Here is a 23,816-nt window from a genome sequence, read left to right as displayed (position 1 = left end):
ATGGTGATCCAGTGGATATAGTGTACTTGGAGAAAGCCTTTGCAAGGTCCCTCACCAAAGGATCTTAACCAAAGTAAGGAGTCATGGGATCAGAGGGTAGGTCCTCTCATAGATCAATATCTGGTTAAAAGATGGGAAACAAAGGGGAGGAATAAATGGTCATTTTTCACAGTGGGGAGAGGTAAATAGCAGGGTTCCCCAAGGGGCTGTGCTGGGACCAGTGCTGTTCAACATATTCATAAATGATCTGGAAAAAAAGTAAACAGTGAGGTGGCAAAGTCTGCAGATGGTACAAAATTACTCAAGATAGTTAAGTCCAAAGCAGATTGCAAAGAGTGACAAAGGATTTCACAAAACTGGGTGACTGGTCAACAAAATGGTAGATGAAATTCAGTGCTGATAAATGCAAAGTAATGCACATTGGAAAACATAATCTCAACTATACATACAAAATGTTGGGGTGTAAAATTAACTGTTACCTTTCAAGAAAGGGATCTTGGAGTCATTATGGATAGTTCTCTGAAAACATCTGCTTAATGTGCTGCGGCAGTCAAAAAAGCTAACAGATTGTTAGGAACCATTAGAAAAGGGATAGATACTAAGACAGAATATATCATAATGCCACTATATAAATCCATGGTACGCCCACACTTTGAATACTGCATGCAGTTCTGGTTGCCCCAGCTCAAAAAAGATATCTTAGAATTGAAAAAAGTACAGAGAAGGGCAACAAATACGATTAGGGGGATGAAACAGCTTCCAGATGAGGAGAGATTTAAAAGAATGGGACTGTTCAGCCTGGAAATAAGATCATAGAATCTCAGGGTTGGAAGGGACCTCAGGAGGTCATCTAGTCCAACCCCCTACTCAAAGCAGGACCAATCCCCAGACAGATTTTTGCCCCAGATGCCTAAATGCCCCCCCCCCCAAGGATTGAACTCACAACCCTGGGTTTAGTCATTTGTTGTTAGCAGATTCAAATTTTTTTAAAGGGTGTATGTGGAATATCTTTGTCTTACAACGAAGGGTCTGATCCCACTCCAGTTGAAGTCAGTGGCAAACCTCGCAGCGACTTCAAGAGAATGTAGGATCTGTCCCATAATTATTTGTTAGGTTTCTTTTGCTCTAAGAGAGCACTTATCCTCTGCCTATAAATGATTTAAATACCAATTGCCCTATGGCACATAATCATCTAGTTTAGGCTGAAACCTGGCTTTTTCAAAATATGGTTTGGTGCCATCTCCCCAGGTTGGCTAAAACGTATTTTAAAAACCTTATTGGCTGGAACCATGTGCAGACTGAGTTGAAATACGGTTTCTAATCTCTGTTTCCCACCAGCCCAGATGAGGCCACTATAAACTAACACATTATAGGTCAAAACCATTCCAAATAGTTGGAGTGGAAGGATAGATGTAGCTTAAAAAAACAAAAACCAAAAAAAGCATATAAATCAAGCCAGGTAAAGGACAACTACAAGTATAGCCAGAAGACAAGGTAATGTTTGATATCTGACTGTACTGGGTAGGAGTAGCTATGTCAGAATGTTTCCATATTCTGCAGCCCTTTATTATTAGTAGCATTTTTTATTTCTAGCATGGTAGCACCTAATAACCCCAAACAAAAACTGGGTCCCATTGTACTAGGGACTGTAAAAACAAAAACAAACCAAAAAACCCCACCAAATAACAAAGATAATCCTTGTTCCGGGGAGTTTTCCCCAACTAATCAGCATTTGCTGGGAAAATAATTTCCACTCCTCAATCTTATTTCCTTATGAATTTGCAACATGGCTGGACTTTTTCCTCTTTTCCTAGACTCTTGTGTCTCTAAACATCTAAAAATATCAAAATAATTGCAGTGGGGGAAGGAAGAGAGAAAGGGCAGAGCACAATTGAAGTGAGCCTGTGGTAACTGCCTTCCATTTCAGTGCTCCAATTTTGCTGTGTCTTTAAGATGCAGTTCCTAATGGTATAGAGACTTCTTGGTAGTTCAGGGGAAATTTCAGCAGTGGGCATGTTTGATATATGATGTTTTTTAATGCGACTCTTCCCTTCCCCAGCCATATTCTTTGTGTGTGTATGTGCGCTCGCACATGCACTTTCAAGGCTTTCATTGCACTTAATTAACTAATGTGTTTGAAAGACGCTGCTAGCTCTGTTTCTGTTGGCTGGTGTGTCCACTTGGTGAGTCCTTCCAAGTCCATTTGGAGTTGGACTTGCCGCTTCTCTTGCACTTGCAGCTATTTGTAAGATATGGACAGTGTAGAGAGATTACAGTTTATGCGACTGTGGATTGCTATAACACAGCATTTGACATTAGTATGGTGCCTCTCCTCTCAAGGAGATTGCAAAATAACTTGTACACTGTACAACCTTATTGATATGCACACAGCCTTTAGGATGGAGTGGGTTTCAGGTAATGGAGGTGTGTCGCACTGAAATACTGGAGGTCACTTGTGGCCAGGAACATGAGGACAAGATCCTACTGTTACAAAACTGTCATGGGATCTATAATCATAAATATTTCTCTGACGTCTTTCATTCATGGATCATAGAGCTTTGAAAAGCAATAAGAAATTAAGCTTCACAATACCCTTGTGAGATAGTATTTTCTTCCTTTAACAGATGGAGAAACTGAGGCACACAGAGGTTGACTGACTTGCTCAAAATCACCCAGAAACTCAGGAAGAGATGGGAGTAGATCCCAGGGGTGAAATATTGGCTCCACTGACATCGGTGGCAAAACTCCCACTGCCTTCGGTGAGGCCAGAATTTCACCCTAGATTTCTTGACTGTGTGTTGAAGGTTAAAGTCTTGTAGTTAAGGCATAAGTCCACGCACAGTGGATAGGAACTTAATTTTTAAGGTGTCATATGAAAGATCATCACAAAGTAAACGGCATGAAACTTAATTTATCTCCTCATACACATGAAGAGCTAAGTCGACCCTGATGGGATCTGTGGTTTGAGGGAGTCTGTGTATTTAAAATGTGATGCTTAGGTTACTAAACCCTCCCCTGCAGCTTTCCTTGCTGCATAAGATATGAAGAAATCTCCTGTCCTGCAAAAGAGATATTAAATTGGATACTCTTTTACCCTTCCTTGATAAGGCCTGCTGTGGAGATATGCTGGGAAATGGAATGCTGCTTTGGAAGAAAATATATTTGAATGTAACATAAAAATTGGTGAGATAGGAGGATTTTCAGTGGTTGGTAGCAGTACCCTCCTCAGTGAGTTACTGAAAATGAAACTTTCCCTGTAGTTTTTGCGCTAGATTGTGAATAAAAATGGTGGTGATTTGATGAAGCATATGGTGTCTCACTGTAAGTTGGTCATTTTAAATCTCCAAAATGAAATATTGTATTATCATGAATTGGACTATGTAACTGTTAAGTATGCTATTGGTTATCATAAGAACAGGCTCCTTCAGAGCTCTCTCCAACCAAAAATGTTTGTTGCACATGCTGGGACACAGTCTTCATGAGGCCTCGCAGCCCTACACCCACAAATACTTCCAACTGGGAATGCCATTATGGGTTGTTCCTACTACTCACGATGTACGAATATATCGCCGTTAGCAACAAATATCTTGGGGGGGGATTCTGCTGAGTTCAAGGGAGGCTCTTTGAAATCTTTATATAGGGTGCATTCTCAGTTGACTGACAAGCAACAGAGAGAGGGAGTTTTGTAGAGGAAATTGGGATTGGCAAAAATTCTACATACAGTCAGATCATTCAAGGCTGTACTATCCTCAAGTAGATGTGGGAAGCCTATCAAATAACTTTTTCACATGGGGGAGAAAAAACAATGTATTTTCCTCCCTAACCTCATTCTGAGGAATGGCAGAACCATTTTGCAAAATTTCCCCCCAAAATATTCAGCCTGAGGCGCACAACTTGACATGGAAAATTTCAGCCCAAAGGGTTAAAGATGCTCAAAATTATAAGTAGCTGAAAACCGAGACTCAGAATCTTGGGTTCAATTTCAGGCTCAGGCGGGACGTTTGCTCTAGTGGACACAGACTCTCTGCCCATTCTACCCAGGTTTGACTCCCTTCTGCCCCATCCCCTCCAACCTGTCCCTGTCCCAGTTCTGTCTCTTCCCCATCCCTGGTTCCTTGTCCCAGTCACATTTTCTACCTCATACTCCACTCCAAAGGTTTATAGCTCCAGTCCCTGTCTCTTTGCCCAGCCATTCTTAGTCCCCTCCCCTGTCTCTCTGTCCAAGTCCCAGTCACACTCCGACTCCCAGTCTTTAAGCCTCTCAACACCAGTTCCAAACTCCTTGATCAGCATAAAGAAGAACAGGAGTACTTGTGGCACCTTAGAGACTAACAAATTTATTAGAGCATATATGCATCCGAAGAAGTGGGCTGTAGTCCACGAAAGCTTATGCTCTAATAAATTTGTTAGTCTCTAAGGTGCCACAAGTACTCCTGTTCTTCTTTTTGCGGATACAGACTAACACGGCTGCTACTCTGAAACTTGATCAGCATGTACTGCTTTCGCCTCCTCATCTGGTCTGTCTCTTCTCCCCCTTCCCCAGATGCTCCCACTCCTAGTCTCCTTCCCCATGTTCCTCCTCCAGTCTCAGTCTTCCAAACGGTCTCCCCTCTCCTTCCTCCTTTTCCCAGGCTCTTTGCCCGGTGAGTTCCAGTTCTTCCCCCATACTCCAGCTCCTTGTCAGAACTGTCTTCCCTCCCACACTGATTCCTGTTCTTACTCTCCTCATCCAACTAGTCCCATTCTCTTGGATCCAACCTCATTGCCCCTTTCCCACTCCCTATTTCCCTTAGCAGCTACCGGTATCTGTCTCGCTCCCAACTCATGGAAAACTTCAGCCCAAATGGTTAACGGTGGCAAAGTTATAAGTAGGGCTAAGATTACATCACGGAGGTCATGGAATCTGTGACTGCCAGAGTCCTCTGTGACATTTTCCGCTTCAGCCCCTGGGCGGTGGGGCTGGAGCCTGTCAGCCAGCGGGGGCCCTGGCGCTCTCAGCCACTGTAGGCACAGGGGCCCCCCACAACTCCCAGCTGCCAGCCCTGGAGCTCTGAGCTACAGTGGGGAGACCCTACAGGCAAGGCCAGCGCAACCCATTAGGCGACCTAGGCGGTCGCCTAGGGCACTACAATTTGGGAGGCACACACACACACATTTTGTCATGATTATTTTTAATAAAAGTCAGGGACAGGTCACAGGCTTCTGTGAATTTTTGTTTATTGCCGTGACTTTTACTAAAACTAACCATGACAAAAACCTTAATTATAAGCGAATAAAAACAGGTCTTATAATAAAAAAAAAAAAAATCAGACCACTTCAATGCTACCAGCACCGCCTATAATGCAAACCACACACGCAGCGAGGGAGTGTGGATATGTCTGAAGAGAGAGTGCACTACATACATGTGTATAATAATAAAGTAACATTACATTGTAATTCTGTATGTAATGGAAGTCTCTCCTCTCACATCAGAGTCAGGAGGCCCCCGACCCTGTCAAGGATTATCTGCTTTGATGCCACTCTGATATAAAACGGGTCTGGGGCAAGAAGAGAATGACGGGAAGGTTTTTCTTTTCCTTTTTAAATGATGGCAAATGACATGATACAGAGTTGCAGACGGCTATACTGCTGCAGTGATCCCCCACTCCTGAGAGCTGAAATTCCTCAAATTGGTTCCACGACCCTTTCAAGGTGTGTAATAAACGCCACCTTCCATGCTGCTGTTACTGCATGACCATGTCAGGTGGTCGACCTTCACCAGTTTAGGAGAGAGGAATTTTGCGCAGATTGTTAAATCCAGGGTGAATACTTGCAGTTGCGTTTGTTGTTTAACACGCCTATGTATTTCCATATTAATTAATATAATTAAGTTGTTACAGCTGTGCTTTGGTTCTCCTGCATTCGCCCATTGTCAAGGAGCCTCCATTTGACAGCTGTAAGTATTTACAGCATTCAGCAACGGGCCTTGCAGTCATTTCCCCACATCAATAGTAATCTTAACTCTTCCTCCTAAACTGAAACATTCATTAAACTTTTATCTCAATAGGAAAGCTTCGTGTTTTCTTGACAGAACAGATTCTGAGGCAACTAATTTATTACCGCAATTTAAGAAACAGACGTCTGTCTGACACGTGCAGTGTAGTTCAATAGGTCACTAGTGACATCATACTTAAAAACACTATCCTCATGCACTGTGCATTTTGGGTAGAAGCTTTTTATTTATAGTTGGTCATTACAATTGAGATCAGATATTTACTTTCACGTCAGATTAGGTTAAAATGTGAATCTGAAAGAGACAAATTTCTGTAACCACGATACGTTTTGCAAAGTGTGCTACTTATATGTGGCTGTTTTATAGAAATTATGTGAAAACATGATAGGCTAAATGGTATAGTCATTTAATTTATTAGCTTTTCACCCCTAGAACCCTGCCTTCAAAACTGGTTCCAGTCACAAGGGGAAAAGATTTTGATTTCTTCTTGGTCCCAACTGGCATTTTATCCTCATCCTAGGACAACTGTATGTTTTAACCCATTTAGGCAGTCTCTGATTAGGATAGACTAGCACGGGGCTAGTTGGGATGTTTTCAAGGCAGGAATTCAGGTGAATTGGCACAGTTGTGTTGGGAAGAACATACACTGCCCAGCATCTAGACAGTGGTGTTCTTGTCCATGAATGGGGCACCTACGTGCTATGGTAATACAACAAGTAATAATTAATGATAATATACTTACTAGCTTTCATGAGAGCTAAAGTTCATACAGATTCACCCCTAAATTAAAAATAAAAATACGGGCAAATTATATTGATTTTTTTCATTGTCTTTTGGATGGTGGGAGCATTAGGGCTTTCAAGACATTAAGACATGTTTTGTCCTTTCATTGAACCAGGTTCTGAACTGTCTTCTCCTAGAGTAAGGTGCCAGTCAGTGGGAATTAAGGCATCTAAATCTGGTCTATTGTAAACAGTATGGGAGGACCCAACTTCTGTAGAAAATGTATAGAAAGTGGAATACTAAGTTGCATTCTAGCATGACTTCTAAATCACATAGAATGCACTCTGTCATAAAGCACAGCAGGCATGTCTTAAAAGGGAAAACAAATGTGTGCAGCAAAAACAGGAGATCTCTTCGGAGAATCTTGCATTGTGGTGGATGCCAATATGTGTGCCATGAACAGTCTGAGCCCTTTGCCATCCGCAATCAGACCTACCTTCCAACGGCAGTCTCTGTGAGCTTGAAAGGTTAAAATCTGACCTGTCCAATGTAAAGCAGGCTTGTTGCAGACAGTATTAACTTGCATTGGTTTTTGTTTTTCTGAGGTTGGTTACACTAGTTTGACAAGATCTAGAGTACTTGCTGATTTCCCTGTCTCCTCCCACCTCCTCGCATTCCACACCCTCTTTGTGGTGTCTATGGATCAGTTGCCAAATGTTGAGTGTGCAGCGGCTGCTTCTTTGGGCATAGCGTCATGTCACACAGTCATGTCACACAGTCATGTCACACAATTCTATTGAGTCAGCACTAGGGATTGTTCAGGCACTATTAGAAGTAAATTGCAACACAGCGGCAACCTTGCCATGTCTCTGTACCGTCTTAGAGAGACGAGGTGGTTGAGGTAATATTGTTTATTGGACCAACGTCTGTTGGTGAGAGAGAGAGAGAGAAGCTTTCAGCTTACCAGGAGCAGTCGGTCCAATAAAAGATATCACCTCACCCACCTGGCCCCTCTAATATCTTGGGACTGACATGGCTGCAACAACACCTCAGACATCTTTACAATCTGTTATTTCTGAGCTACTTTTTTTCCTGTTCACCATCTCACCTGCACAACCCTTCTGTGTAGGTCCTCTCTTCCCATCCTGCTGGCATCTTCTCACCTTGCCTCTGATGGCATGTAGACTTTCTTATAGCCACCGTCAACAGCATTCTAGGAGTCAGATGGCAAAGGTGGTGAAAGAGTATTAATACTGGAACTTTTCCCATAACCATCTTCTCTGCAAAATAGCCCATGATGCTTCAGGTTTCCAGCCTCAGTAGTGCCTTTTCAGCGTGGGTTTCCAGCATAGTAGTGCCAAATGCTACAACACCAGGTGACATAATACTCTTTTCTCTGTTTTGGGAAAGAAAAAAATACCCCACGACCATTTGAAATGGAGTTGCTGTTTAATAACTGTAATGAAAATGATTTTTGAACAAATCATATATAACAAGTTTGCTGTATTGCACAGTATTCTTTCTAAATATTAGATTTTTTTTCCAGATCCGACTGCTAAGATCACTGGCCCATTTCAATTTTTATTGAAACAAATAAACCCAATAAAAACACTTATGCTGAGAGCTGAAGCTCCACAATAAAAAAAAAAAAAACCAAAACCAAAACCACTCTGTGTTGAATTCATTGATTTATTTATTTACTTCAACTGGAAAATTGAGTATTGTGTTAATGTATTTTATAAGAATCACACTGCTCGATGAAATGGCTAATTTATTTTAGCGTATACATAAATAGCTAGCAATTTTCAGTGAGACAGGCTAATGAAAATGATGCTATGAAATTGTCTATACTATGAGGAGTGATGGAGTCAGGTTATTATTGGTTGAGTGCTAAGACGTAGTGAACTGGCCATCATGTCTTTGAACTTTTGAACTGCTACTTGTTTGTGTGATTTATTGATTTTGATATCTCTGTGTTAAGTTCAACTTTTTTTCTTTGAAGAGGCAGCACAGATAAGTAACTTATGCTGTGTAATTTTATAGTTGCTTGGGTTAAAAAAATTGTTAAAGAATTTTAAGGTTCCATATGTTGAGAGAGAGAAGTGTATATGTTGCTAGAAGTCAAAGCTAAGTGTGATTTGGCAATACAAGTGTGTATTGTATTTGTAAGGGAAATCTGCCTATGTTCTAAATTGTATGTATAATTTCATACCAACTTTATTTCCCCTGTCTACCTTAACCTCCCCCTATCCCACCAATCTATTTTATCATCCTGGTGCCTGGTACAGAGAGAGCATCGATGATCTCTTTTGTCAGCTTCTTTTCAGAGGAGCACTGCATTTTTCCCATTGTTCGACAACTGATGTTGACTGGTAGTGCAAAACACTTAAACAACCTCATGTTGGTTTGCTTTGCAGGACAACCGCTCCAAAGAGCGGCCTCTTACCTAATTCATGAAGACATGGAAACTTGTTTCATATTACAGCTGTGACTCCCTGCCCAGGCTGGCTACTACTACTGAGACTTAACACACATTATACATCAGTAGTTCTCTTCACATGCTAATCCTTTAGTGTAGTGAGATACCGTGCTTGCTGTTCTTGGCAATTTGTTTAGTATTTAGAATTGAGGTATGAAAATAACATTGCTTGCTTGGTCTAAAGTATTTTTTTGTACTGCAGAACTTTTCTCGTGACTGTGGCTGTATAGGAACCTTTACATGGGAAGCACTTTGAGCTCTGTTTCTGATTGAACAGAATAATTTGACACCTGCATTTTACAATTTGATTCAAGTGTTTTATCCTGCATTTTCAGAGCTTTAAAACCAGCGAACTTGCAGGATTTTTCACAGCTAGTTTATCCAGTTAGTGATTTTGTGAAGTGTGGTTGGACTTCACTAATCCACTTATTTTCTGCATTTTAAAGCATATTTTTAGCATCCAAATGTCTTCTATAATTCAGAGGTCTCAGAAGTCTAGGTGTGTATTTTTGATGATTGAACTTGACATGTCGTCATTTAGATGTTAAATAGCTTTTTTTTTTCCCTGTGAGTAAAACATTCTCAAAAATCTCACAATGAGAAATTTGGAAGCTAGCAACACTTTTTTTTTTTTATCCTCCTTTTTTTTTTTTTCTGTAAAGAAGGCTTGTTTAAACTAGAAAACAAAACTAGTGGGAAGGCTAAAAACAGGACTGACACCAACACCATTAGCTGAAAAAAAAAATTTCCATTTCATTGCAACTATGTTATTGTTTACTTTACCATACACATCCTAATATGGTTACCTCCCTGTCAAAGCGGCCGAGCCAGGGGCTGAGGGGCCCCCTCAGGGAGAAGCTTCTAACTGCTTCTCAGACAATAAGAAACAAACGGCACAACTCCACAAAAGGCTTCCCGGAAAATAAGTGTCAAATAAATCCTAAAGAACTCTTCCTTCTGACACACAGCTCTGTATATGTAAACCTGCATTATACCATGCTGTCCAAAGTGAGCTGCGTTTGTTTGGAAATGTAAGCCACTGTTTTTTGCAATTCATGTGAGGGCTGTGGATTAATTCCTTGAGACATATCTTTGCATACGCCTTTCATGAGTTATGTTTGCCGGAGCCTTTTACTAGGAACATTAAGGTAAGAATGTTGATTTAGCTTGGGACCTTTGTCACTCAAACTAATGCTCATCAGTGGTATAGACATTGTAAAGAAATGCTGCTTAGATCTCTCAGACCCTCTCCTAAACAGTGATGTGTTATGTCTCTTAATTATCATGCCTGGATTCTAAAAATGCCATTAGTTGTAGATGTTGATGGAACAGAGGTGCACTCACTCCAGTGTAAACAGTGCTGTAAATACTGGCTTGGTGCTACCAATTGTCAGCTAGTACAGTTTCTTTAGAGGCTTTTCTGTTATTTCTTCTTCTCTACTTGTGGTTTGTCTGAACCCTCTTGGTTGTTCCAAAATCCTCATGGTCTTGAGGCTTGCCAGTTATTATCTGCAACACCAGAACAAAGGTAGGTTGTTAAACTGTGTGCTCCGGGGGAGGGACAAGTTATTTTTGGAGGGTTGTCTTCCTAGTGCATGACTGGTTGACCTAAAAGGAGAAAAAAATCCTCCATGAGTCTAGGAATGAGAGAGCGTACACTGTAACAGCTTTATGTAGTGTAGTTTATTTTTATGTAACTTAAAGAAGCAGCATCCTTTTTGATTTCTTTCTGTAGTATGCTCTGTTATTTCCAGAGAATCTACATTGTTAAAGTATTTTAATCTATGTATTCCATTTGATTTAAAAAATGTTCCATTGTGGCATCTATGATTTTGTAGTTCACGTTTCTTTTGGCAGCTGTGAATTTCTGTTGAAATTCTAAATAAGGTTTCATAGGGATGACAAGAGAATGGGTATTTTTACACAAGGATTTCAACTTTTTGGTTGGCATAATTTTAAGGTACGGTAGCCTTTTCTGTGACTGTCCAAGTGTTTTAATGCCCTGAACAGAGTTATGTTATTTTTTTAAACTGTCTGTTTGTCATTTTGGTTTTTAGTCTGTATGTTACTCAGACAAAGTGGGTGTTTTCTGCAGACTAAACTCTCTTAGCTGGCTGTGTACTTTTGTACATCTTTGGAAATTAAAAAATAATATAATAAACACCCTAACAAGGAACACTTGTACATCGTTCTGTTCCGAGGATTCTTTAAAGCCTGTTCACTTTTATTGTGGAAAATATAGAGAGCAAATTCATAACTTAGTGCAAGAGCAAATGAAGTCATGGTGTGTAGATAGTAAGTTACATAACACCCCGCATAAAATATACATTTTTTGATTTTGGGAATGGACGCTGCATTTGTAGGTACAACTATCAAACATAGGTGAGTCTGTCCAGGAGCACTTTTACTTCAACCTGTTTTATGCAGCATTATTCTCTTTCATTAGTTCTAACAGGATTTAAAAGGCAAACAGCCTCCTCCAAAATAAAGCATCATTCTAAAATTATTTTAAATACCTGTTGTATGCTTGGTTACTTAATGGTTTTTTTCCCCTCCTCTATTTATTATATGGTCCCTCTGGATTCTTATGGAAGTCTCGGTTCTGCAGCAAAACTCGATGGCTAAGATTTAAAAATATGTATATGTTATTTCTTGCACATTCCGACTGATTTTTTCCCTCTGCTTTTTATTTATTTTTCCATTAAAGTATGCAGCCTAACCTGTGCTAATGTGAAGCTCTCTTTAAAATATAAAATCAAGTCATTTAACATAAACTTTGTGCTCCAAAACTTTCTATCCTAGAATGCTGGGAATGATTATTTTTTAATTAAAACAGAATAGTAAACATCAATAAGTATATTTTAAAAACCAAAGTATGTTGTTTGAAACACATTTATATTTTTGCTTTTTGAGCCTGGGGGGGGGGGTTGGAGTGGGGGCTAGGAATTAGTAGCCTTTAATTAGATGTGGAGATATTCACATTTTACAGGGATTTATATTAGAACATGGAATGGCGGGTGGCTTGTTTCCTCATTATGAATACTCCCTGCACATAATGAGGTTCATCATTAGTTGATGGAGTGAATTTGCCCTAGCTCTACCTTGAAAGGCACATAATTTACATACTACTTCAGAGCTTAGGCTTTAATGGATTCCTCGATGAATAAAATGAAAAGCTACTTTCTTTAAATTTTTGAACACTGTTTTGATAATACGGTTTTAATAAGACATTCAATTTGCTTGTTAAGTATATTTGAAAGTGCATTCCCAATTTTAGCACAAAATATACTTTTTCTGTTGTTTTTATATAACAGTGTAAATGTATGGGGGGGGACATGAAGGGTTTATTTTGTTATATATGTGCTACATTCCCCTGGCACTGCTGCTGTGCAATTATGGCCTTGTACTGTGAAGATTATTATCAAAACCAAGTGCATGAAAGCTTACCTGTAATATTTTAATAACATGTAGTGTGCTTCCTCGTGCATTAAAATTCATTTTGCATGAAAATTATTTTTTTACTGCATATTTACTGTATACATTTGCAGTGATTGATCTATAGAAATCGGTTACTGACTGTCAGGATGACTTTGACAAAACCAGTAGTCCCACCTCCCTATTTATTTTAATGAGAGGAGAGCAGCAAAAACTTCTCTGGTACAGTTCCTCATTTGAAACTGCTGTGTCGATATTATTAGATTAGAATAAATTGAATTGTAGACTGCCTAATATGCTATCATGTCATCAGTTCACTAGAGTACTGGTCGACAGTATAGAGTTAGCAGGAAATGATTTTCTTTTCTTTTCTTTTTTCTTCTTCTTCCCCTTTTCCTATTTGGATGAGGGGGAAAAACACAGCATAACACTCAGCAAGTTTGTAATACTGAAGTCTTTGAAACCAGCAAAGGGAGTTTATGTAACAGCATGTTGCTGAACATGTCCTTTGCTTGTGGCAGGCTGGTCACCCAGTTCACACTGACACTGAAAGTGGAAAGCGGGTCTCTCTCTACTTTGTCAGCTGCAGCAGAGGAGTATAAATATGAGTGGAAGGCTTGTTTTGATAGAATGTTTTATTACCTGAAAACGAGGAGCATATATTAACATTAATAGAATAGTCTGTGTCATTCTTTTTTAGGTAATTTACCTCCGCTGCAGACCTGTCTGCTTCAAAGTCTTTCTCTGTTCTAAAACATATATTTGTTTAGGGAGTTTTCATTGAAGTGTACATGACAATTACAGCTGTTCATTAACAAAATTGGGTATTTGTTTTAAACTTTAACCAATCACTTTGATATGCTAATTATGGTGTAATTTAATTTGAGCCCTGTAATGATGATGCCGTTATTATGGACATAAATGATGCAGTTAAGCTGAGAGTAATCTCATTTGCATACTGTACATGCCAGTAAATTAAGCCCTTTCTTCGACTGCTTCAGCTTTAATTTTCCACTTCTTTTCACACAGCGTCTTTTCAGCCACTCTCTTATAAGCCCACTTTGTAATAGTGCTGATGACTGTTTGATGTGGAGAGTTGCTGCACCACAATAATGCAAGACACAAGATGTAACATTTGAAGGATTCATTATCTTACTGAGTGTTCCTTTAAGAAGCTGAGATTAACAGGGGGTGGAAGTGTCTTCTCTGTAGAACATTACAGGTTTTCTGATCAACGAAGCGTTTTTTTTTTTTTTTTTTTGGCAAACCCCCATATAAAAAGTACCTCAACAAACCCCTATAATATTTTATAGTAACAGTCCTAAGCACTATAGTAATCTTTTTGTAAAATGTAGTGTATTGGACCATTACTGTAGAATATTGTAGAGTAGTGCAGTGTTGTAGAAAAGTCACCCAAGTACAACAATGTGCAACATAATGAAGATATTAGCACACTAGATAATCCCTAAAATTAAGCATATGCTGTGAAAAAGCTTCCTATATGATTTGTAGTCAGAATTTAAATCTGAGTGGTTTATCTCTGTCATCCTACTTTATTCATTACTTTTGCCTTCTGTGCATCTCATGTGGATTACATTATATATTAGAAATTAATTTTAAAAAATTATATTAGTTACATATATACCTGATTTGCATGCCTCTTAATGTTGTTAAAATGCTTGATTTAATTGAACAAAAGCCACTAAAACCAAACAAAAATAAAATGGCAACATTTATATGCCGATTTGAGTGGGTTTAATACTTGCCAATTTACCATATAACTGAGCTAAAATATTCTCACAGCAATGTGGCACCCTGAGAAATAACCTGGAATGAACAGGGCTTTTGATTCTTGCTCTATTTGTAGCTACTCACTTTTATGGTTAGCTATTTTCATTGTTAAATGCCTATGGAAATAAAGTCCATCACTAGATTTTTGGATGCAGCTGGCGAGTCTTCAAAAGCCAGTGGTGTGTGGGTGACCAAAGCTAACTAAAGTTCATTATTAAATCTTTGCAGTTCTTTTCTTGAACAGGGTCCCATGACCAAAAACAGTTTGTGCTGTTCATAAACATGCAAGTTAGTCACTTCCTGGGTGAATAGTGTAAAAACTGTTGACTGCTAAGGCACACTGCTCCCTATCTCCTCCACCCTTTATGGTACACAGCAAACAAATGGGAGGTTCTGTATTTGCCAACTGTCCGGTATTTAATGAGACTTCAGTTTTTATGGTTTTCCTGCACTTCGTCTCAATTCCATGTGTCTCCCATATGCTTTCCATGACAGTTTTGTTTCCAGCAGTTGTCCTATGGGAGACTACTGTTCTAGTACTCTTGACAGTCTGAATTTACTGTTCAGCAACAGCAGCAGTGGATCTGTCAGCGTGTGATCTAACTGCCCCGCTGTCAGGTTTGGTCCCCGCTCTGGCACGAAGCTGACAACCGTTCCCAGCCAAGTGGTTTGGGTGTTTTTGTGTATGTGTGCGCATGCGCACCTGTAGAGCCTGTGGTGTGGGGTTCCCCTCTTAATCTGTAGTTGTTTTCCTATCTCGAGTTAGGTTGATTGTGTTTGATAGCTTCCTCGTTCTGCAATGTAATGTTCTTTTTCTTTTGGTTTAGGAAGTTCTCATGCAATACTGCAGTCTTCTTTGTACAGTTATTTAGGTATTTTGATTCTCTCCTCCCCCTCCATTTACATGGATCTGGATCAAGGAAGAATATTTACCATGGGGGGGTATCAAGAAAAATCATGTGGTACATTGCCCCATAGAACTCTGATATGGACGTTGGTCTCCATCCACAACAAAGGATTCAAGAGGACATCAGAAAGTCAGTCCATCTCTGTGGAGAGGACCAAATTGAAACCTCTTTATGGGAGTGATCTGGCTCAACAAGGTCTCTGCTGTCTCCAGGCTACATCTGGAATATCATACCTCCGTCACCACATCAGAAACGAAGTGTGCACGTGGAAGGGGGAACTTCAGCTCCTGTCCAGAGCAAAGTTTTCATAGCTCCTCCCAGGGATATTTTTCCTAGCTCAAAGTCCTCAAAGGATATTTCTCCTCTACCTGCGCTGAGCCCTTCTTCCTCAGAGGAGGGTGAAACTTGCAATGATTCCCCTGCCGGTTGGCATCAGAGCTCCTAGGCGTTTCTCGATCCCGCAAGAGGCCTCAGTTGCTGATATAACCAGGCATCTGATAACTCGACCAACCTTCTCAGGAAAAAGGGATTTCTGTTTTCATAAAATAATCCAGACAAAACTCACCTTGGCCACTCCAGAAGGTTGTAAAATAAATAAATAAATAGAGATATCCTATCTTCTAGAACTGGAAGGGACCAGTCTGACTGAAAGGTCATCAAGTCCAGCCCCCTGCCTTCACTAGCAAGACCAAGTACTGATTTTGCCTCAGATCCCTAGGTGGCCCCCTCAAGGATTGAACTCACAACCCTGGGTTTAGCAGGCCAATGCTCAAACCACTGAGCTATCCCTCCCCCCCCGCAAACCTCATGTCATAGAACTGGAAGGGACCTTGAAAGGTCATTGAGTCCAGTCCCCTGCCTTCACAGCAGGACCAAGTACCATCCCTGATAGATTTTTGCCCCAGATCCTCCTATATACCCCTCTACAACATGACCCGATATAACACGAATTCGGATATAACGCGGTAAAGCAGTGCTCAGTGGGGGCCGGGGCTGCGCACTCCGGCAGATCAAAGCAAGTTCAATATAACGCGGTTTCACCTATAACGCAGTAAGATTTTTTGGCTCTTGAGGACAGCGTTATATCGAGGTAGAGGTGTACTTCAGTCCCATTGGGAAAACTCCAGATGCTAAAGTCATACTAGCCAAATCTATCAGTAAGATCTCTTGGCTTCCTGTGGAGAAGAGCTCTTGGCTTCAGCTCTCGGCATCATCCTTGTGCTCTAAGGATTCTTCTCTCAATGAAGAAAACGTCGCTATTTCCTAACAGTGCCAGTGGGTACTGAGGAAGAGTTATCCTCAGTCCTTGTAGGAATACATTACCTCTCCTAAACATCCTGGGCTACTACAGCTTTGATACTACTGCATCTGCCAAAACATGGGCAGATGAAAGTGCCTGCTGTAGTCTAAGGAGATATAAAGGAATCTCATCTGATGCCTTTTGATGTTTAACGAGCATAACAATGTGACCCTTTACTCTGTAAAATTGCTTGTCTTAGTTACCAGATCTCCTGTCTGGAGGGAAAGGGATTTTCCTCCATAATGGTTTGAATGCACTGCCCTTTAAAAGATGCTGTTGTAAATGCTGCCTTAAAAGAGGTTTTAGGCAGAGACCTTCCTACCATCTGTGACCCCTCCCCTTTCTAGGAGTTTGTCATTCCATTATGGATTTAAAAAAATACAATTTATCTCTGAAGAGATTCTACACACACACACACACACACTTCACATCTCAACCTGGATTTACATTTTCAGTAAGTGTCTCCTTCCACTTCTTTCTGAAGAACAACAAACTCCAACCAGCTTGTGGAGATCAAATCAATACCAATTCAGACAGCTTGCTATGCAGTGCCTTGAAGGTTTGTGTAGAAATCAAGATTTCTTGAGTCACAGGAGGTTGGACTGTTGGGTACTAGTGGTTTTCCCAAAAAGTTATTTCACAGAGTTTAAGAAAACTTTCCCCATTTCCAGAACAATTTTGCCTTCATCTCTCTCCCACCCTGGACAAAAGGCCTTCACAGCAGTACATGCTTTTGGGGGAGAACAAAGCCAGTGAACCTATCCCAGAACAACTGTTCCAGGTTGGAGGCAGTTTACTTCATATTAGTCCCTAAAAATATCTTGAGCATCAAGAATTGGAGGCAAGAATAGTCCCCTGCCTGAAGTGGATTGTCTGTCATATGATGTATCAAAATTTTTGAATGGAAACCATTCCCTCCCCGTTGGCCTCCTTTAAACCTACTAACATAAATAGACATACAGGACACATGTCAATGTGTCTGTGTCTCCTAGTCAGTAAATCAACTTAATTTCAACTTTTGTCTTGACCCTTCTTCAATCTAGCATCCGTTCTGTAGGTCATCAGAAATACTGGTTTAGTAGCAGCCCTTAGGCAGAATGGCCATCTCCGGAGTGCGATACACAAATGACTGGTACGTGATTCTGCATGCAAACAGAACAGGTTACCATAAAGAAGCCTGTACAAGGTATGGTACTGTTGGGATGCCTTATTGCCCAAGGGCTGTTCCATCCAAAGACCCTTTAAGTATTCCAAAACTTGGGTCTGGAGAATAAAAAAGGAAGAGCTTTCTCTGTCTCTCTGTATGTGTCACTTGGGAGCCCTGACTCATACCCAAAAGAACACAGTCTTCCCATGCCTAGAAGGGATCACAGATATTGAGATCCTATCCTGTAATAACCAAAAAAGAGAAATTGTCTAAGCCCTGGGCCCACAGTCTTCTGATATGGTGTTCTTAATTCTGAATAAAATCCCTACAAGTCTTTTTCACAGCAGGATGAACTCCTTCTCTCTCTCGCTCTTTAATTTGTTCACATTTATAAACGCATCTCTCCAGGGTGGTAGGCACTGTACAGTCATAAATAAATACGCACAAATCTCAAATGAGAAAGACCATAGAAAAGATGTCCGCACCCAGCAGAACACGCTCCTCTCCTCCAGGCACCCTACAGAATATAGAGATACTTCTAGCTGTTCCCCAGTGATAGACAGCCCTAAACTAATGGCTCACCAGCAAATCTACCTGAGAGAATCTACCTGGCTTCTGATGTCAGCTGCTGGGCCTAGGGGATACATGCAGGAAGTAAGAGAACACCAAGCAAACAGTTTAATCAGTATTTTCAATCTGTGAGCACTTGGTGCAGTAGGTAGGCTGTGTCCTGTTGTTGGAGAATATGATGTCCAGTGTAGCTGACTGAAGCAACATGGGTGTGGTCAGACCAGGAGCAATCCCTCACAGAACAAACATCCTGCGAGTGTGAGGCGTAACAGGAAAAGCGATTAGCAAGAAGGTTGAAGATAAAGCAAACTCCCCCCCCCCCCCCCCCCCCGCCTTTTATGCCTGCACCATCACCAGCACTCGAAGGGGCAAATTCTTTTCTGGTTTGAGAGGGTGTAGTTTCTGTTTCTCTCATTTACTGCCAGTCCCTGCAAAACAACAAATTAAATCTAGGTGCACACGCACTGTTTGCTAAATCACCAACACTACTTCGCCACTTACCCCTGTTTTAATACCAATTTGCAATGCCATTTATGTTGCCACAGAATTCAGCCCTTGGTCTCCCTGACTCCAAAAAAAGAAACCCCATAGATGGTCTTCTGTGAGTACAAAGATGTTTTGCAAAGAACTGTCAATTCTGTAGCTGTTTGGCATGCACATATAGCCTCTTGAGGGGCATCCCCTCTAGGAACCTATCAGAGGCCAAATTCTGCTCTCAGGTACGTTGCAGCAAATCATGAGTAACTCCACTGAATTCAGTGGAATTACTCTGGGCTTACACCAGTATTTAAAATAGTGTCAAAGAACCCACCGGTCATACTGCTTCTCTTCATGCACCTTGTGTCCCAATGAGCGCCCCCTCCCCTCCCACCACACACACCTTTGAAGTTGAGCTTGGTTTGTGAGCAGGGCCTCCTGTGCAAAACAAAACTTGCCTCAACTGAGTCCTGTCCATTTCCTTCCATTCCTGTAAAATAAATAAATGAAATTAAAAATAGCACCTCTCTTGACAGTCAAAAAACCTCCTACAACTTGAATGGGAATATATTTTGAAGCTCTGCTGCAACTTGTGGCATCCCGTGGGTCCAAATCAAGAATTATTTAGCAAATTAAGACGAAATCCAAAAGGCTTTCAAGACTAACCCTGCAGCAGTGTTGAGCATCTTGAATTGGCCATCTTGTTTCTCTCCTCCTACTGGGAAAACTCTGACCTGAGAACATTTACCCTTACTATTGCATGTGCCAAAACAGATGGACTTCAGGCACCAGTATCTGCTTTAGAAGGCAAACTTGGGTCTGTACAGATGCGCCAGCAAGGTGGAACAATAGCTGGATAAATCCGAAACGGGTGTGAAAAAACGATGAGGCCTTCCCTGTAAGTGGAAAGAGTTTATATCATTTATAAAACATTGAGTACTTAGGCAGGCAGAGTGAAATAATGGAAAGCTAAATGGATGCAAAAAAAAAAAAAAAAATCTGAGTCCACGGAGTTTCTATGGGAAGAGAAAGCCCTGATCTTGGAGCTTTCTTGGAGTCAATAACTTCCTTCATATTAGATTTAGAAGTGCAAGATGACCGTATAAATATGCTTAAATATCATAGGATTTCGATCAAAGGGTCAACTATGAGTAATAAAATAGGAAATACAATTATTGCTACTATTTCAGATCACAGCGCCTGAGAGAATCTGAGCAGTCAGGAAAAAGAGACTAACATTTGGAGAAGAAGAAAAAAAATTCCCAGACCCGAGCCTGTTGGTCCATAGAGGAGAGAACTGATTTGAAGAAAGGAAATCTTTCCTGGAAGACAGTCTTATATTCAGTAATTGTATTGTAAAAGTAAAGCCTACTTTTGGGGACTCAACTCTAGCAAATTCACTGTTAACTAAAATCAGAGGGGAGAATTAATCAGATGCATTTGCAGAAGACAAAACCAGAGTTGGGTTAGAAATTGTGCTTATAAAAATTATCAGCAAAGAAGCTGTGCTTGCTGTTCACTTTTGTGTCATGTCTGGCTAGATTTTGCTTCACTCTGCACCCCTCCATCCACCTAACAAACTGTGGATAGACATTTGTAGGGTAGGTAAGGAATGAGGCTACATGCCAGTGATGCTCTACTTTTTGATACTCATTTGATGAGTTTTTTACATAAGACATAAATGGTACGGTGGCTTTCAGTTCGAGGGGACACATTTTAGTCCCTAACAAGATATTTGTGTATTTTGACACTCAACTGGCTCTTTATTTAATATTTTAAAGAGTTCTTTTGTTTTAAAAATAATGGTACCAGGTCTGGATGATATTCCTCTCTGTGTACTGCAGAATTCCTACAGACAGGCCCGGACAAACTAAGAACCAGGTACCCTCAGGGGCCAAGGTTTGGCATTCAGAGCAGGAGGGATGGTACCCATTAATCCTGTAATAGCCAGATTCCTCAAGATAGCATCTTGTATCCTCCCACAATTTAGATCCTCACTTTTATATTGGAGCTTGAATATTCTCTTCAAAGGCTTCGTAAACCCTACTTCCAACCCCAGTCATCCCTCATTTTCTGGTAGCTATTACCTTGGTCAGGAGATGGGTAAAATGGCTGTCCTTTCCTGTTCTCCCTCCTCTCTTTTAAGTATAGTCTTTTGCCCCGGTCTGGTTTCTTGAAGAAAGTGATATCTGCCTCCTGAGCCTAAGTTCCTTTCCTGGAACGGAAAGAGAGAGGTCCTGGCAGGATGGTACGCAACCAAATTCTCCATCACATGATCGCACATTGCAGAAGCACACAAAGCTGCAGCGGTAGACTGCTCAGCTGAGCTCGAAGATTATTCTTTCTGTGTCATGGAAGAGAGGGAAAACCTCACGGGAGGAACTAGCAAACTCTGCAACCAGATCAGATTATAGGTATTTCCGACCTGCCGATTGTTTCCTGTGGCCTGGTTACATCAGCATAAGCACCTATCTAGGGCAAGAGTAGTTGGGACAGCCTCCTGCCCGTTTATAAGAAATTCTTAAGACTCACCAGTTTGGGTTCCTCCTGGGAATACCTAAAATACATTAGTTGTTTAGTGTCAGATATATAAATATTAAGCTGTATAAGACTCACATCCAGGGATCTCCAAAGAGACACACAAGTTCATCTGGTATTTGGTTGCCACCCATTTCAATGACATAATGGATGAGGACTTGAGTTTTCAGCTTACATTCATTCACTCCAGTTGCTTGGGTTAAAAACCACTTCCTCGGCCTGATGCCCTCCCCCAATTTTTCTTGAGGATGGCAGAATTTCTTAAGGGCACAGGGAGATGAGATCTGTGTCCTGTTCCCAGCGCCACTACTAAGTCCTCCTGTTACCTGGGGGAGGTCACTTACAATCCAGCAGAACACTTAAGCATATGCTTAGCTTCCGTAGGGCTATGCATGTGCTTAAAGTTAAGCCTGTGTTTAATTTCTTAGCATCTCTGTGTCCCTGTAGCTCCACATATAAATTAGAAATAATCTTCTTCTTCTACTTCAGGGTTGTTGTGGTGAAGCTTAAATAATTCATGTTTGTCAGACGCTTTCAGTCCCACAGATGTAAGGCATTATATAAGTACTAAGTATTATTATTTTGATTATTATTTTTAACCTGTAGGGCAATGGTTCTCCTTTCCCACTATATGCTGAAATGCTAGTCATGTTTCAGTGGAGCATTGCACCTGAAGGCTACAGGTTTGGTAACTCACTTAAGTGAACTTTGACAACACAAAGTTGTTAGAACTAAAAACAAACAAACAAAAAACCCACCCCCACCCCCCCGCCCCAAAAAGGGGGGGAAAAAACCCAACAACCTGCAGGAAGAATGTTTTATTTCATTAATGTAGTGTTTTTGGTAGAAATATGCTGTAGGTTAATCCTCTTTGGAAAGAGATTAAGAAATGTTCTCTCCTCCTCCCTCCTAATGTAAGAGTAGGTAATGTTTATTCTTTCTGTATTAACTGCAGACGTCAGAGAACAAGGACTGTTGCCCTTTGATTTTATTTACAAGGCAAAAGTGAAAACTTGTTTGATCATATCATGGTGTTCACCTTCCATGTAAGAGTGGAAGGGAGCCTGTTTCCAGATCTTATCATAACTAAATATAATTTTGCTTATGCTTAGTTATCTTTGCATTTTACAGGCTGCATCTTCAGCCTTCTTTGTTGGGCTGAGTGAAATTGATTCATGCTCAGCTTTAGGAAATTGTCTCTGGGAACTAAGCATTTTTTGTTGCTATCAACTTTGGAGTCATGATTTACACCAAAGCTATCTGTGACTGAAAAAAAGCTGGCTTGAAAACTTGCTTTTCTTTTTCGTTAAGAAAAGAAGGGGCAGGTGGTGGACAGAATCTTGTTTGCAGTCATGTTCTTGTGGAAAAACATTTCTCTCCCACTTCTTTGCAAACATACCATCCTGATAAAGTATAGCTTGCTGGACACAGAGGACCCAATTGTGCAAGGTTGACTCCTTTTGGGGATTGAGTGGAACTACTCAATTGAGCAAATGCTCGCCATAACTAAGGCTTGCACAATAGCGCCTGGAATGTTCAGAAATTATTTATTGAAATTACTAAAAGGAAAGGCGGTAAGCTCCCACACCCTCCTTACAGTGGTTCTGCTTACCGTGAAAATATTAATTACTGTGATTGGGAATTAGTGTGAAAACAGCATTTTTTTTTAAATGAAACAGATGAATAGTTTTCACTTTAACATCATTAGTTCTCAAGAAAGTAGAAAGTCAGTCCAGGGTTTATTTAGCAATCTTTTTTTTTCAGTGCTATAATTTACAGGGCTATTTGGCTTCACAAGGTTTTACTTACTGGTTTGTAGTAACAAGTTGTCTCTCAATATATTTTACTTGGTGAATAGGTGTATGTAGCATATTGAAGAGCCCATTGAAGTACTAGATAACGTTGATCATTTCTAGAAGAAAAAGCACGCACATCCTCCATACGGATGGATTGGAGGGCTAATGTTACATCTGAAAGTTGTATGCATTCCAGTGCATTCTGGTATTCAAGTGAAGGTTTCCTGGCACCAAAACAGTTCATATACACCACATACCCTTATGATTTCCCTGTCAGAGTCTCTGCATTTACTATCCTAAAGGTAGGTTCAGAGAACACACAAGCTACCCATTTTGGAACGGCCCAGTTTACTTGGCACCTATTAAACGGTAAAACCACACACTGACTAATTTGAAAGGCTGCAGTCTTGGCACATTTCTCAGGGTGCAACTTTCGGCAGTGGAATCTTTTAATCTAAGTATTGATCTCAGCTACACCTTAAAGAACTGAAAACTATTTAGGAAGCTTTCATTCTGAACACTATCCAGCATCACAGTAATCATTCACCTGACTTAAATATCTGATCTAAAGGCTAGGGGATGATCTAAAGTTGACAGGAAAGGTATTATTAATCAGAGGACCTTGATGATGCAATTAGCCTTGAGAGAGTAGCTTGAGCC

General features: G+C 40.5%; 1 protein-coding gene across 15 annotated transcripts in view; it reads left to right on the top strand.

The window, feature by feature from the left end:
- FOXP1 (forkhead box P1) overlaps positions 1-23,816 on the top strand; it is a 508,113-nt gene that overhangs the window by 245,289 nt on the left and 239,008 nt on the right. Inside the window, exon 1 of one of the 15 annotated variants that reach the window (XM_054033888.1) lies at positions 10,196-10,342. The exons of 13 other annotated variants lie outside the window; for them this stretch is intronic. The gene's annotated coding sequence lies outside the window, so the exon portion shown is untranslated. Of the gene's footprint in view, positions 1-10,195; positions 10,343-10,429; positions 10,723-23,816 lie in introns of those variants that run through there. One more of the 15 variants, XM_054033887.1, reaches the window with a different exon arrangement.

The sequence above is a fragment of the Malaclemys terrapin genome, chromosome 7 (genome assembly GCF_027887155.1).
Source record: "Malaclemys terrapin pileata isolate rMalTer1 chromosome 7, rMalTer1.hap1, whole genome shotgun sequence".
NCBI classification, from domain to species: Eukaryota; Metazoa; Chordata; order Testudines; family Emydidae; genus Malaclemys; species Malaclemys terrapin.
The sequence above is the reverse complement of the archived record's forward strand: the minus strand, read 5'-3'. Positions and strand labels throughout refer to the sequence as shown.